The sequence below is a fragment of the Ursus americanus genome, chromosome 27 (genome assembly GCF_024610735.1).
Source record: "Ursus americanus isolate L20-20 chromosome 27, mUrsAme1.1.p, whole genome shotgun sequence".
Classification (NCBI taxonomy): domain Eukaryota; kingdom Metazoa; phylum Chordata; class Mammalia; order Carnivora; family Ursidae; genus Ursus; species Ursus americanus.
The window spans coordinates 4072959-4087736 of record NC_142153.1 but is presented as its reverse complement, the minus strand read 5'-3'; the positions used below and the strand labels follow the sequence as shown (position 1 = coordinate 4087736).

The window sequence follows — 14778 nt, the reverse complement described above, 5'->3', positions numbered from 1 at the left end:
GGAGTGTGTTTGGAGAGCTGCAAGGATCCAGAGGCAGACAGGGACAGCTGTGTGGGGTACCCAAGGAGAACAGCTGCCTGTGATGACAAGGGCAGGACTGTGGCACCAGGCTACCAGAGCCAAATCTGCTTCCTCTAAGAGGCCAGTAGGCTCATTGCTTTGTGCACACCCCCCCTCTCCACTTCATCGCTCCAGAGGTCCCAGCGTCCCCAGCATCCATCACCACGCTCTCACCGCACCTTCTCCATGTGTGCCCTGACCTGATCCAGTCCACCTTCAGTTCCCTTCTGAAACGTCTCCATATCACCACCTCTCTTTCAAAATATGGAGGTTCCCTGAAGACGCCTTTCCCATGGCCCCCAAAGGCTGTCTTTTCTCCCACATTCCATGTAACCAGGACCCCAGAGTTAAGGTAGATATCTTCCTCGCTTCCCTGGGCTCACCTCCAGACCATGTTTTCCTGCAAAGCCTTGCCCTTTGACATTCATGTGACTTGGACACACTACCTCCCTCGTCTCTGTCACCTCCTGGTCACACTTCTTCATTCGATGGTTCCCAGGCTTCCTCTCCACTCCAAATTCTGTCCCTCTTTGTAATTGCAGCATTCCCAAGAAACGCTATTTTAATTCTCTGGCATCTCAGTTGCTTCACCTCTTTGTCTTATATGATCTTTCCTTCCCTCTACTTCAGTTACCTCCTCTGATCGTTGCACCCTGGACAATTTGCACCACCTCTGAAATCTTGAATGCCAACATTAAGCTCCCAGACCATCCACATCCTTCTAGTTTAATTATTCATGTTTCCTACTAGAAAAGTCCTTTAATCTCACCATGGCTTCCACTTCATTGATCCTCCCACTTTCTCACTACCCAACAATATCCTCCTCATAAATGCCTCCCTTCCTGCCTACGTTGATTTCCATACTCCACCATTCTAATCATTTTTTACAAAAGCCATAAATTCACTTCCCTTGCATTGCTTCATGGATGTGTTATGGGCAAGGATCCCCAGTAGCAGCATAAGGAATGAATTAAATTAGAAGGAAATTGAAGGCAAAACTGTTGGGAAGATAAAGTGATTCCACAGATATATATCTATTCTGTGAAAAGGTAAATAGACTATATAAACATATGGTTGTACTAAGCTACATTTAGTAATTTTATTCTTCATTAAGAATTAATAATACTTGACTCGACCAAATAGTTCAGCCTTGGGTTTGTCATGTTCAAATTATCATGGTCTTTGAGTAAATTTCTTAGATTATCTCAATATATTTATGCCTACAAGCTATAAAACATTTATGGTTTGTGGTTTGGGGGCTAATCAGGCCTAAAAGTATCTTTCTACAGTAATTGGAAAAAGCCTCCCATACTCAGCTGGCTATTTTTAAACACAAACAACCTGTCACTCTTTCCAAATCAGATTGCCTTAAACTTGGAGAGCAAGTGCTCTTATTCAGGACATGTGTGTAGCAGCTCTGAAGTTCTCAAGCCCGTTTCCTTCAAGTATCTGGATTGAAATGGTGCCTGGAAAAAGTGATTACAGTGACAATGAGTTTGAAAACTTCAAAAATGGTCATACACATTTTAAAGATGTATTTAAAAGCAAATAAACAAAAACTAACTCTACCCAAATACCTGTGAAAAGAAGGAGGTCAAACTCTACTCTAAATACCAAAAGAAATGAACAAAGAAAGGTGTCGAACTGAATCGAAGCCAAGAGACCTTTAGCAAAGGGCTATAAATGGCTATTTTATTCATTGTTGTTTCAAAAATCCAAAAATTCTAAGTGAAGCGGGCACACTGATGTGTCTGGTTCTGTGGTGGTAACGCCTTCACTGATCTGGTCATGAAAGCACTTTGCTGCCTACTGATTGGAAAAGGAGGTACGTCTCAAGCACCTCGCTGGGACATCCTCAACATAGTGGTGACCCAGAGAAAATGATGGAAAAAAGGGAAAAAAAAGATGGAGCTCCTATGAAAGGCATCTGAAAAAAATTAGTTTTAGTTTTAATTGTTAGGACAGAAAGCGTTATATTGATCCCTGGGTAGTTCTAGGACTAGAATGGTTTATCCTAAAGAAAGTGCTGTGAAAAGAAGGGGAAACTTAAAATAGTTATAGAAAAAAAAAAACTTGACAGATTACTACCAGCAGATATTCACAATGTGACTAGGTAATTTTATGCCACCATAAAAAATGTATTAATGACGTGCATCCGTCATATACTTGGACCTCTGGGGAGGCATCTGAAAGGCAGCATGGCGGGTGGAAAGGGCCCTCACCGGGGCATCAGGAGATGGGTTTGTTCCAGCCACATCTCTGACTCTTACCACCACTGACTTTGAAGAGTTAGCTTCCCTTCTCTGACAATTCTTTCCTCCTCTTAGACTAAAATGTCGGCACCCACCTTAGGCAGGAGAAACGACATCTCAGAGACTAACCAGGACAGAGTCCACGGGTGTAGATGTGTTAAAGAGTGGAGTAGAAAGCCAGCCTCCAGCTTGGACCTCATCCTTTCTGCAGAGCGGGAAGTGACTTTATCCACTGGGGGAAGAGGCAGGGGCCCACATGAAGAGGAAGTTTGGAGGAGTGTCTTGGTGAGCAGAAGGAGATCAGAAAAAGCTGGCAAAGCCACAGTAACACTTACAAGCACCGATACGCAGTGGACCCGACACATGGCTCCTTGCAGTGGCAGCATTTTCCAATGTGTGCAGCTAGAAGATGAACCCTTGAGCAGTGGGAGTTGGAGAGCGAGTAGGGGGCAGGAAGAGGTCCTGCAGTCAAATCTGAAGAAATATTGCAGAGTGCATTCCCTTAGTGAGGATTCATGGTGTATATTAGCATATTGAAGGCTCTGGGGAGACTTACAGTAAAGAAACAGGATCAAATCTTTAATCCTGAACGCACTTGACTATAGAAACTTTTAAAAAATAGATGTTTGCAATGGTTACCGGAGGGGAGGTGGGGGGAGGATGGGGGACATAGGGGATGAGAATGAAAGGGTACACTTATCATGATGGAAAAATAAAAGAAAATGAAAAAAAATGCTGGAAAAAATATGTTTGTTAAAATTTCACTGAACACAATAGCTAAAACACTGTTCTAGGGTATAAAATGCGAGCTTGCTACCAAGGTACGGACCAAGGTATACACCTCAACCCTGAAGGATCGAGCTCCTGCCTCTGCCTGTCGCAAACCTAATGTTTAGAGCTACTAAGCCAAACCACCTGGGGCGCATCTCTGCCCACCCCATCCCCCCAGTCTGCACCCCAGACTGCCCTGCAAACTGCATGCCCATGGTTTCCTTATGTGTGTTTTGCTCACTGAAAACACAAATGCTCTCCCACCCTTCAGACTGGCTAGTTCCTATTCATCTTTTAAGATCTGTGTAAGAATTATCCAGGAGGGAGGTGCCTGGATGGCTCAGTCAGTTAAGCGGCTGCCTTCGCTCAGGGCAATTAGGATCGGAGCCCCCTCCCCGCCTCCTGCTCAGCAGGGAGTCTGCTTCTCTCTCTCTTTCCCCCTGCCCCTCCCCACCACTTGTTCTGTCTCTCAAATAAATAAATAAAATCTTTAAAAAATACAAAGAATTATCCAGGAGGCCATGCTTGTCAGGGATGTTTTATAACTTTAAGTGGAGTCATACATTCAGAAAAATAACTCACTTGTGTATAACAATATCCATTCTATAAACTACTTTCTTACATGTTATCTCATTCAGTCCTTGCTTCTCTTTTACAAGGGAGACATTATTATCATCGTTTTATACGTGAGAAAACGAGGGTCAGCAAGCCCTGGCGACTTGCCCGAGTTTACCCCATCAGGAAGTGGCAGAACTGGGCCTTCTCGCTTCAAAGCCAAGGCCTGTCCAGACAGTGGGTATGTGAGCCATTGGGAATAGACTCCAAGCATTTAAAGAGCTTCTTGTAGAAAAAATCATCTGCTTCTCCCTCCTGTCTCTTTCTCAGTGTGTCTCTTTCTCTACCATCGTCACTGCCAGCATCACAGCGTCTGCCTCTCGGATGGGCCCCCAGTGACTGAGGACAGACAGTCTAGGTGGAATAAAACTCGTTTGTACCCTGTGCACACGTCTCTTCTCACAGCTGCTGCTGTTCCCAATTTTCTGCTTGGCTGGATTTTTTAAAGAGTGTTAACTGTGTTTTTCCTATTGCCAAATGCAAAACAAACAGAAAGCACAGTCACGTGTGTGTACACATGCTGGTATATTTCTTTCCGAAGCAAATATTTGTAATAACAAGGAGCTGGAAAGGATGAAACTTGCCTCTAAAAAAATTTTTTTACGTCGTTTTCCATATTTTAAAAGTAGAAAGTGACTAAAGGAAAATTCTCCAACTATAGTTGGAAACACGGAACCCAATAAAACCCTATGCTGTTGTCGGACTTTACCTTCACCAGCTGCACCCCATGCCCTTGACTTGTGTGGAGTTCACTGGGAAGAGTGGGTGCAGGTGAGACTCTCCCTGGCCTGCCTATGGCCCAGTCTCTCCTCCTGCTGCCCCGCTCGCATCTCCAGGAGCTGCTGAACCTGGACAGTGTACGAAGCAGCCTCAGAAAAGCACTTGCACCGAGATATTGGCGGTATGATGGGTTTGCTCCCCCCGAGTAACTGGAATTTTAAAAGAGAATCTGCCCTCCCCCAGGGGATGACTGACCCAGAGAAACTGATCTGCAAGGGTAGAACTTTTGGATCTATGTCACTCTGTGAACATCTCGTTGGGGCCAAGTAGGCCTTCCTGGCCTCCTTCGAGTTGCACCCTACGGGAGGGCATTTTCTTTTCCCACTTCTGAGGCCATGCTGACTACCCGGGCGAAAGAAGTCGTGCTAAGTTGAAAAGGAGGCCCTAACACGTATGTGTGTGAAATGCAATGAACAATCATTTTCTGTCATTGAAACAGCTGCACAGACCTAATGAAAAGCATTCTATTTCAAACAGTTATTCTTTTAAGTATTGCTTTCTGCCCTTTACCCTTCACTCTTCTTTTACTCCTTTCAAGATAAATAGGCCTTTTTTCCCCCTGCTATTAGAAGATTTCCTTCTGAAAGGCACAGACTGTGTGAGAAGCACATCCATTCATATCCAGCCGAGGTAGTCGCTGCTGCCTGGTCTGCCAGGCAAAGGGGAACCGGATCCATTGCGCTGTCTGTCTGCATCTACCCACAGGGCATGGCCACGTGCCCACCAGCCTCAGTGCCCCATACTGGCTCTGTTCTTCTCCCAGCAGAAAGGACACGCTGTGTCTCCCAGGCAGCGTTTCTGTTTGCTTCCTGACGGGAACACGGCTTGAGGGCTGCAGAGAATGACTCGGACGCCTGGCAGACCACACTGGTTACTGTGGCTACTGCTTGGTCCACGCACCCTCAGAGCCTCTGTTTGCTTATCTAAACCCCAAGGTGCCAGTGTGTGCTGTGGGAACTCGTGCAATGTGGCCTGTGAAGGGCCTGGCGCACTCATGCCCAGCGCAGTGTGCACGACTAGCTCTCACCAGACCCCCAAGAAGGGTTTGCTGGGCTGAAGCACGGAATTGAGCACGCTAACAAACTGTCTTTCACAGACTCAAAGTCATTCCTCCTCAAAAGCCTTAAAAGACTCCCTTAACTTTATTTTCGAGGCCTTCTGTGATCTAAACGTCCCCCATTTCCCATTGTAAACCATGTTTGCATGCACGCCATCACTTTGAGCCACTTATCATATGCCCTAAACTTGTTACATCATGCCCCATTTCTGTGTTTTTCCTCTAGTTTCCTCCAGCCTTGAATGTATGACTTCCTAATCTTTACCTATCGTAATGCTGACCAAGGCCACCTGAGGTGGCCTTCCTTCCATGAGACCTCCCTGACTGCTCTGTCAGAAAAATCTCTCTACTTGTACCTCTCTTCAGTGTTTATCCCATTCTATCTTGTATTAAAGCTGTGTTTTTCTGTCTTCCCCATTAGATTACAAGCTGATTAAAGGCAAGAACTTGTCCACATATACACTGTTTCTTCATTTAACAAGTATTTATGGTGCTAAGCTCTGTGCTGGGGACTAGGTGTGGGGTGAAGAGCAAAGTCACGTGGTACCTCCCCTAGTCCTGTGGGAAACAGACTTCAAATAATTAAGCAAATCAGTAACTCTGGGATGACACATCGTGATATGTGCTATGAGACCTATTGCAGAGACGCATCGTATGCAAGTACATATTTTCCGAACTGCCCTCTCTTCCTACTCTCATCTCACCTTCATCTTCAAAAGTCAAAATTCATGGTGCTCCTTACCTGGCAGTTCACGCCCATTCTAATCTCCTTATCAAATGGGTGCTGGACCACACCCTACATTCTCTTCCAAACACATTCTCTTTTTATTCAGTATGGGAATTTTTCAAATCTTTAAGGTCTGGTTCCTTTTTCCTTAATAATTCCATCTTTAATTCACTTCTCTCCTCTCATATTTTACTGTAAGAACTCAGAAGAAACCAAGTCACTTCTTCAACACTTTGCTTAGAAGTGTCCTCCACAAAGCATCTGACTTCATGGGGCACCTGGGAGGCTCGGTCGGTTAAGCATCTGCCTGACGCTCAGGTCATGATTCCGGGATCCTGGGATCAAGCCCGGCATCTGGCTCCCTGCTCAGCAGGGAGCCTGCTTCTCCCTCTCCTCCCCACTCGCACTCTCTCTTGCTATCACGGTCTGTCTCTCTCTAAATAAATAAATAAATAATCTTAAAAGCATCCAACTTCAGCCCTGGAAGTTCTACCTGCCACAAAACACTAGTACGCAAACACAGTTCAGCGGCATTCCTCACCATGTTAGAACAGGGATGGCCTTTTCTCCACTGTCCAACAAGTTCCTCGCCTCCATCACAGACCTCATCGGAATGGCCTCTGTTGTCCGCATTTCTATCAACATTCTGTACATGATGATTTATGTATTTTCTAAGATGGAAAACTTCTTTACAGCTCTCCTTTCCTTTCTGAGCTCCTACCACAATTGTTTACAGATGTTCCTGTATGATAATTTCAGCTTTGTCCAGCAAGCAACTAAACCTCCTCCTGCCTCTACCTGTAACCCGGCCACCAAGCTGCCGCCACCTTCTTAGGGGTTTGCTGTAGCGGCACCCCATTACGTGGTATGAATTTTTGTCTTAGTCAATTCAAGCTGCTTTCACAAAATACCACAAACTGGTGGCTTATCAACAATAGAAACTTATTTCTCACCGTTCTGGGAAATCCAAGATCAAGGTGCCGGCCAATTCAGCGTCTGACGAGGGCCTTCTTCCCCATTGCACAATGCCGACTTCTTGGTGTGAACTCACAGGACAGAAGGAACAGCCCTCTGGCCTCTTCTTTTAAGGAAATGAACCCCACCAAAACGGCTCCACCCTCATGACCTGACTACCTCCCAAAGGCTCTACCTCCAAATACCACTGGGATTAGGTTTAAACCTAATAAATCCTGGGGGGACACTAACATTCAGTCCGCAATATGACTCCGCAGTGTCCTCTCTTCTGAGCCCTGTAGCACTGTGGCCTCACTGCATCTAAGGACGTTTTCTTACTTGTATCTGGGTTCAGAGTTTTCCGTGTAGGCAGCACCCCCACTGGATCGAAGCTGCTTCTGGGCACTGACTAGTGCATACTTACCTCTGCAGTCCCTGCCACACAGGAGACGCTCAACAATACTTGTTGAAATGGTGAATGTGTGTCCCTTGGTGGCAATGACATACATGCCACTGATGTTAGAAACCTCAACTGACATAGACCAGAGGAGCATAGAGGAAGGCAGGGAAAAACAAAACAAGACAAAATCAGAGAGGGAGACAAACCTCTTGTAAGAGACTCTTAACCATGGGAAACAAACTGAGGGTTGCTGGAAGGGAAGGGGTTGAGGGGCTGGGGTCAGTGGGTGATGGGCATTAAGGAGGGCATCTGACGGGGCGCCTGGGTGGCTCAGTCATTAAGCATCTGCCTTCAGCTCAGGGCGTGATCCCGGGGTCCTGGAATCGAGCCCCACATCAGGATCCTCTGCTGGGAGCCTGCTTCTTCCTCTCCCACTCCCCCTGCTTGTGTTCCCTCTCTCGCTGGCTGTCTCTCTGTCAAATAAATAAATAAAAATCTTTAAAAAAAAAAAAGGAGGGCATGTGACATAATGAGCACTAGGTGTTATATGCAACTGATGAATCACTGACCTCTACCTCTGAAACTAATAATATATGTTAATTAATTGAATTTAAATAAAACAAAATTAAAATAAAACCTCAATTGTTTAATCAATTTGTCTTATCTTAAAAGAAAGCATCAAAATTCGAATTCTCCTCTATAGTCCTAACATGGTAATTATTCAGTAACACTCTGAGTTAGGGCAGATATTTTTATATTTCACATATAGATGCTGAATCTGTGCTCCTGGTGAGGTGTGGGGCTAGACCTGCAATCTGGTCAGAGCTCTTTTCTTTTTCTCATTCTTCTCCAAAACAAAGCCTAGGCCTGTCTCCAGTGACCATCATTCCTTTGACCTGAAGCCCCTGTCAAGAATCATAGCAGAAGCCCAGAAATCCTAAAAACAAAACAGGGAATCCATTTTGGATAAGTAAGTATCACCAAATATTATCTAGCCTTATTATATTCTCGACTTCTCCCTTCCTGTTACTTAAGGGATGACATCATGCCTTTCTTGGGAGAGAAATTGTGTTTAACACTGATGCAGGTGACTGCTTTGGTTCTGGATCATATTTTTGCCCTTGCTGGAGTCAGGGAATAGAGCAAAAGATCAAACTCCCAAGGACTGAAGATCACTGTTTTCCTGTGAGACCTTTATGCAAGGGCATTATTACTGCAGGGTAGCGAGCGGATACTCAATCAGTACGTGCTTAGTAATTGTTTTTATTATTAAGACCCGATAAAACCTCCTTCGCTTCTATTTAAACAGTGCCTCATTGGGCAAGTTGGTATGCCTCACACACAGCTTTCCAAACCCACTGCTGAATTAGTCATAATTTGATAGTGTTTCAAGTGAAACTATTGTCTGGTATATCTCAAAAATTACCAATGTGTGGTTCTGATCTGAGTATACAACTGAGCCAGATGTTTTACTTAGGGCAGAATGGTTGTAACACTAAAATATTTTGGATTTTTGAGACTGAGTCAGGAGTTAGCAAAAAGACAATTTCCAAACTTTTTGAAAACTTCTTTCTTTCTTTTCTCTCTTTCACCACAGGGAACAACACGTGGCTGGCGTTAGAATAGAAGTTGTTGGCAGAGCATGCTAGGAAGGGAAGGACTCCTGACGGCCGGAGTGTCTGGCAAGGTGTCAGAAAGCTGATGGAATCTGTACAGGGCCCCAGAAGGCAGTAGCGTTTGCATAGGTGGGGGAGACAGAGAAGGGAAGGGGCTCAAGCAAGGGTCTAAGTGAAAGTTTTGCATGGGGAACACACTTGCATGAGGGGGATCCCATGGAAGAGCAGTGGGAGAAAAGTCTGGAAAGAGAGGGAAGGTACAGGCAAACCAGTGGTTAAGATTATCTTTATGTTGGAGACCACAGATCATGGGCATGACTGACTTGGGGTCTTAGAAGACCGAGGTAGCAGCAGCTAGTAAAATCCATTGAACTGGGATGGAGTGAGCACTGAAGGAACTTGGAGTGGGCTGGAATGAGGACAGGGATGCACTGAGAGGCACTTGGCCCCTGTTTGGAGTTAGGACAAAAGGGCTTGAATGCTGGCTTTACCTCTTGTTAATGACCTTGGGCAAGGTGCTTCATGTCTCTGGGCCTCAGTTTCTTCATCCTGTGGCCTCTTGAGGACTAAACTGGGTAGCAAGTGGGAAGTCCTTGGCACATGGTGACACTAGATGAAATTGCAGCCATTATGAGTTCAATAGAAATGAGTCATTTCCTCTAATTAGTTATAAAAGGTTCACTTAGATGTAATCCCTATTCATCTAATCAAGCTTTTTTGAAGGCTGCTTCTGGCAAACGCACTAACACTGTGAGGAGAACTTCGCTGAAGAATGATCTGGAACAATTAGAGATTAAGTGAAGGAGGTATAGCCTCTGGCTCTGACCTGGGTCTTAGAACACAAATAACTCAGACCTTACTCCTCACACCACAAACTGTCCCTATCCCACCCCACCTCACCCCTTCTGTAAGGTGGAGCTCCCTACCTGGCTGCAAAGACCCCCACCTTTGACTGTCCAGCGCTTTCACAGTGGAAAAGGCTTCAGAAACCATGAACTAAAAGACAGCCAGCTGGGCACGACACAGAGCTGAGCATTTAAATTCCTCATGGGTATCGCTCTGGTCTGTTCAAGAACTTTTTCCATTTACTTCAAAAACAGTCAGCCTATGGGATCAGATGCCGGGGTAGGCACGTATCAACCTGAAACGCAAGTCACTCAAAACGCACCCATCTATGGGGTGGGGGGCGTCAAGGTGGCAGGCAGTTACAGGAAATGGAAATGGGAAAACTCCATCTGGTTCTTCCAAAAATAATCATCGCAAGGGGAAATATCCGACATGATGTCGACTCCTGAAGAAATGAGCTGAGCTTGCTTATTGGGGAGAGGCAGGAAATGGTCACAGGCGAGTGAGTTTGAAGAAAGTAAGAGGTGGAGGAGTTGAGGGGACCATATGCCCTTGGTACTTGAAAAGGATGTGAGAAAAGTTTTCTTTTCTTTCTTTTAACCTCTCCAAATCGCAGGTGTTTATCTATAAAATAGAAGATAAAGTTGGTCCCTGAATAGAGGCATTTGGAAGCAGTGTGGCATCATGGAAAGCACGTAGACTTTGGCGCCTGAAAGACCCGAGTCTGCATCCACTTAATTGCTATGTCACTTTGGGAAAATAGTTTAACTTCTGCACACTTAGTGTCTGCTTTGAGATAGACTCTAATATTTACCTTGTTGTGAGGATTAATGTCGGCATTAACATGTTCACTATTAAGCAAATCTCCTTATTTAAGCCACAACTGTGAGGGGAGGTGTATTTCTAACCAGTAGATAGACTATCCTAAAGAATCTTGAAGCCTTAGTTGAAATGGCATGAATAGGAATGTTCAGTGCTTACTATTGGCGTTGCTCCGACTCTCCTAGGTCATATCTTTCAGTTCAGTCCATGTCCCTGCCCTAACATACTCTCTCTGGCCTCTTCTTGCCTCCTTAGCTATTCAGGTTTCATTTCTGCCAAACTCTTCCTCAGTCCCATGCCCCACCCTTACCTCTGCCCTATTTCTCATTCTTTCTTGACTCAAGAATGCATTTTCCATGGTGCACTGGGTGTTATACGCAAGTAATGAATCATGGAACTTTACATCAAAAACTAGGGATGTACTGTATGGTGACTAACATAATAAAAAATATTATTAAAAAAATAAATAAAATAAAATTGATGATTCATAAAAAAAAAAGGAATGCATTTTCCAAACACATATAGCAGGAGAGGCTATACCTCCTATAGCCTTCTTTCCTTCCTATCAGGCTATGGATGACCAACAGGTCACAAACTGGACACAGTGACTCCAGAAGTTTCCCAGTTTAATTAACAAGGGCGGACCACTGTGGATGCCACCTTCTGAGAGAATGACTGACTGCAGAGAGGCAGGTTGTGACTCTGACTTTAACTCTGAATAGAATATTTCCGGGAATCCTTGGGATTTCCTGGAACTTGCACCTCTAACACTTGTTCTCTGGAATCACCACTCCTGGGAGAAAACCTTATCTTCAACTCAGACAACAGATTCTTGATTTTACCATTTTTGTACAATCTTGAATCATTTTAAGCTCTTAAAAACACCAGGGAAACAATTTTAGAGAGGCTCCCTCATCAGCAAACATAACACTTATGTGGTGAGTAGGTCTTCCCCAGGAATCCAGGCTTTGGAGATGGGAAGCACAGACATGCTGAAGGAGCTGCAGCGTTGATGGGGCCTACCCAGCCTAGTGAGGGGAAGAGCCAGACCTGGATGCAAATCTCAAATCCCTGTCCTCCCAAAACACATTGCTCTAAGCAAGTGACTTCATTTTCCTTATTCTCCCTTTTCTGCATTTCTTTTCTTTTTTTTTTGTTTTACTTATTTATTTGAGAGAGAGAGAGAGAAAAAAAAAAAAAGCCTGAGTGGGGGGAGCAGCATAGGGAAAGGGACAGGCAGACTCCCCACTGAGCAGGGAGCCTAACGTGGGGCTCTATCCTAGGACCCTGGGATCATGACCTGAGCCAAAGGCAGACACTTAACCGACTGAACCATCCAGGTGCCCCTCTTTTCTGCATTTCTAAAAGGGGGATCCTGCTGCCTACTTCCTAAGGTTGTCATAAGATTTAAGTGAGACAAGCAAGTACTCTGATATCCCTCCTCAATGCCCACTCCCCACACCACCCTTGTTAAGATTCTAGAATGTTCTTTTCCTCTCTAAATGTAATGAGAAGAAATCACTAGCAGAAATAGAGCATAATTTAAATTATCTGTTGTTTGCGATCACACCTTATGAATCTTGAAGGTCAATGGTGGTGGGAGTCAACCTAGAATCCTTTCAGACAAAGAAATCTTGAGTCTTCAGAGAAATCAGAGGCAATGATTTAGAGTTATTATTGATATTATAACAAAACCCATGCTGACTTAAAGACCTAATATATATGAATTTTGTGTTTACAAAGTATTCTTACATAGATTATCCCATTTGACCTTCGAGATAATTCTGTAAGGCAGGAAAGGCAGAAATTTATTTTGCTCAGGTAAATGCACTGAAGTTCAGAAATTTACTGTGAGTCATAGCTAATAAATGATCACATCAGAACTCAAGCACATGTGTCCAGACCCCAATTCACAGCTGACTCCTCCCTCATCCCAATTAATTCCTTAGCTCTTAGGTGCTTCATCACATGAGAAGCATGAAAATATGCGTGTGATTGCCCACCATGGATTAAATATATACATTTCATGCCACAGCTCAACCTTTCCATTGGGTCAACCAGTTTTCTCTAGGCCTTAATAGTATGTGGGTATAAATTCTAAGAGTTCCTAACATTTATTGAGAAACCATTATGTGCCAGCTACTAAGCTAAGTAAGCCCTTTATATACACTTCCACCTAATCCTCTCAGCAACCCTATAAATTAGATATTGTTACCTCATCTTAAACTAATTATCAGAGAGGTTAAGTAACTTGCTGAAGGTCACACAGCCACACAGTGGATTCAGAGAAATGTCTGTCTGGCATCAAAGCATGTGCTCTCAATCACAGTGCTATTTACATCATAGCAGAAACCTGTGTCTCTCTGGCACCTGCCTCAACTTCTCATACAGAACTTCAGCCTCCCTTTAAGGTGCCCCCCAAATACTTAAGAGGGTCCTAAGGAGATGTCTTACGTGTGTCCTCCAAGTAAGTCCTGTCAGCCCTTCTGCCGACTCTTTAGTGGCATCTACCATTTCTTTACTCTTCTCCTATTCCAAACCCGCACAACCTAGAAACGAAATATTTGTCCGTAGTTACTTCTGGGGTAGGCTTACAAATAAAAAGTTAGACAAGAGAAGTGTCGTGAACACACTACCACTACCACCATAGTTCTTTTGTACCTCGTTTTATTTGGAGGTTGGAGTTGAAGTGAGACCTCTCATCTCCTCACTCTTCAAAGCCCTGGCCTATCTGCAGCTGTGGGAAAGAGGCAGCTGGTAATCCTCTCACTCCCCTGAGCCGCACACTCCGCACCTGCAGGACCAAGGTGGTGCCACGTCCTCACGGGACTGTGTTCTGCCTTGAGTCACAGAAGGTGTGCAAAGCACCTGCTGTAATGCTCGCCACCGTAGAGGCTAAAACAAAACGATGGTTTCTTCTCAGCCACGTTCCTGTTCTGTACAAACACAGAGCTCCTGGCCTTCTTAGCGGTTGATCAGTTAACAAACTAGCATTTGTTGAGTGATTAGTGTCCAAACAAGTAATTTTAGGGGACAGTGGGCAAATTACATAAGAGGACCGGACACAGGACTTTTGTTGAAAAACAGCGTGATCAGATCAACATATCATTATTTCAGTGGACGGGTCTAAGACTTCGCCACAGTTTCCTCTGTAATGGTGTTTGTTGTAGACGGTTACAGTGGCCCATGCCTACATGAGACAGCGCTGGCACAGTTCTCAGGAGATGTACACTGACTCCTTGGTCAGCTGTCTGGAAATGAGGGCAGAGCCGCCATCGCCTTGGTTGTAAACGTTGTGCGAAGATGTTTAAAAATAAAAATAAATGGAGAACCCCCGCCACCCATCCTGAGAACTTCCCAAGACGCCCTGGCCAGCCGTGGCCCTGCATTACCCCAGGGGTGCTGCCGATGGAAGGTAATGGCCAGGGGCCAGGGAGGGAGAGGGGCTCAGGCTTGTGTGCTGCAGAGCAGACAACTTTCTGGGCTCTGGGCGCAGTCTGTCTCCTAGCATAATGTCCTGGTTCCCTTGCAGTCAAGTCCACATTGAGAAAGAAAAGACCTTTCCCACCTCCTACTCTCTCTTCACTCCTCAGGGATAAGGCCACAGGACTCAGAATGTTCTTTTCCACTGTGAGAGGTATTGAGCCTATAGTAACACTGAAAGTGGATTACTCAATGGATTTCCAGGTGGATTACTGTGGTTCTCACAAGAGGCTGAAGTATTTCTTTAAAACAAACAAAACCCCCTTGCATCTGGTTTGTCACTGCAGGTTTTTAATTTCATCTTTCTGTCACTGTCTCTCTCTCTTTTTCCCCTTATCTCTTTTTCTTCTTTATCTGTTTATTTTTATTTATTTGTGTGTGTGTGTGTGATGTCA

General features: G+C 44.7%; 1 protein-coding gene across 3 annotated transcripts in view; it reads left to right on the top strand.

Annotated features, from left to right (window-relative positions):
- The window catches only part of PSD3 (pleckstrin and Sec7 domain containing 3), a 701003-nt gene that overhangs the window by 89755 nt on the left and 596470 nt on the right, over positions 1-14778 (top strand). The window lies entirely within an intron of this gene.